The 1,860-nt window shown below is 41.1% G+C and overlaps 1 protein-coding gene across 1 annotated transcript in view; it reads left to right on the forward strand.

The window, feature by feature from the left end:
- Positions 1–1,288: 1,288 nt before the first annotated feature.
- Positions 1,289–1,860, forward strand: part of LOC109866957 (semaphorin-3D) — a 94,631-nt gene continuing 94,059 nt past the window's right edge. Inside the window, exon 1 of the mRNA XM_031802198.1 lies at positions 1,289–1,555. The gene's annotated coding sequence lies outside the window, so the exon portion shown is untranslated. The remainder of the gene's footprint in view (positions 1,556–1,860) is intronic.

Genomic DNA, 1,860 nt, shown 5'->3' on the forward strand with positions numbered 1-1,860 from the left:
TTCTGCCTTATTATTATTGGACCATGCTGGTCATTTATGAACATTTGAATATCTTGGCCATGTTCTGTTACAATCTCCACCTGGCACAGCCAGAAGAGGACTGGCCACCCCACATAGCCTGGTTCCTCTCTAGGTTTCTTCCTAGGTTTTGTCCTTTCTAGGGAGTTTTTCCTAGCCACCGTGCTTCTACACCTGCATTGCTTGCTGTTTGGGGTTTTAGGCTGGGTTTCTGTACAGCACTTTGAGATATCAGCTGATGTACGAAGGGCTATATAAATAAATTTGATTTGATTTGATTTGATTTGACGTGAGAGAAGTCAGAGCTCAAGGATGATAGTTTCCCACTAGTAATTACCAGTTGCAGGGGCGTTCAGGTGGATTTCTCCAAATCATATGTGATAAATCCCACCTTGCCACTTGATTATGAACGAAGCATTTTTCGAGACACTTCTTGTGAGACATCCAAGTACAGCTCATTGATAAATAGCTTATTTGTTGGATCCATTTGATTAAATTCATTCAAGTCAACTGCTGAGGGCTGAGCACCTTGCTGTAAATAAATCACTTGACCTCCCGCCATCTCCCTTGGCCCTGAGACACATAGACCAAACTGTCTCACAGAGGAACACAACAGTGCTTCGTGTGAGATGTGATACAGTTGTTATCTTGAGTAGCTACTTCTTATTTGTAGTAGGCTTGTTACAAATGTTAAATGGTAGTTCAACACAAGATGTACAGAGAATTCAATCAAATATATACCATTAGCTAAGGGTGCTGGTTTGCATAGAACACAGTGGCACAAGAATACTACAATATCATTCATTCCTATAACAATGTCTTACTCTGCTGCAAACCGGTTGAGGGAGAGATGACTGTTTAAAATGGATTTAAACAACATACTGTTACTGAGGCTATTAGGTTTTAAGTAGGTTTAAATACTGTAGGATGTTCAGGGAGTAGCTGATGGCCGGGACTGGAACCCAGGTCCAGAGGTTGTCAAGCCAACACCTTAACCATTATGCCAAGAGGTCCAAACCTCTTGACTAGGTTTCTAGTTGCTGTGTTAACACTGCAATATACAACACTACAATATATATAAATCAATGTTGTTGTCAACCTATTTGGGTGGAGGTTTTTCAGCAGTGTTATGCAGTTTATAAACTGCAAATCTTTCTTCTTTTTAGAGGGGCAATGAGTGGGGGTTTGCCATCCCTACTTCCCTCCCTCGAGGCAAGATGCCACATTTCCAACTCATCCCTCTCCATCCATTTAACACGTGCAAGTGGAGTGCATAGTTGGTTATTCGCGGACGGCGGGGACTCAAACTGCTCAGAAGTGAATAAAGGAAGCACAGGGAAATATTGGGGCGATTTCGTTTGAGCAACTTGTATCGCTGCTGTAATAAATTACAGCTAGCCCTTGCCAGGTGTAATGTAAGGTTTCGGGAATGTGTTGTTAAGGTCTGTGTGTGAGTTCAGCTCTGGTCATCATTACGCACGGGAGGAATCCCGCTCCAGCAGCGACAAGACAACGTTGAGAACAGGTACTTTGCGAAGTAAGGATGGTTTCGTTTATTTTATAAATTACGAACAAATAAGTAAAATACACATATGTTAAATGTGTGTAGAACATGACCATACATCATACAAATAGTTAATCTGGTAAAAAAAAGTTTACAATGAATAGCCAAATGTGTTGCATTAGACATGTTGTTGGGTAAATATTGAATTGGGTATTGGTGTTTTACCCAATGTTTTTCTCTAAGGGGAATGGTTTGTCTTCATAGGCTTGTCAGTTTGCCAAAGGCTCTTATGATCTGCGTTTTGAATTATGACTACTGGCACAGTTAGGGCACCTCTA

The sequence above is a fragment of the Oncorhynchus kisutch genome, linkage group LG22 (genome assembly GCF_002021735.2).
Source record: "Oncorhynchus kisutch isolate 150728-3 linkage group LG22, Okis_V2, whole genome shotgun sequence".
NCBI classification, from domain to species: domain Eukaryota; kingdom Metazoa; phylum Chordata; class Actinopteri; order Salmoniformes; family Salmonidae; genus Oncorhynchus; species Oncorhynchus kisutch.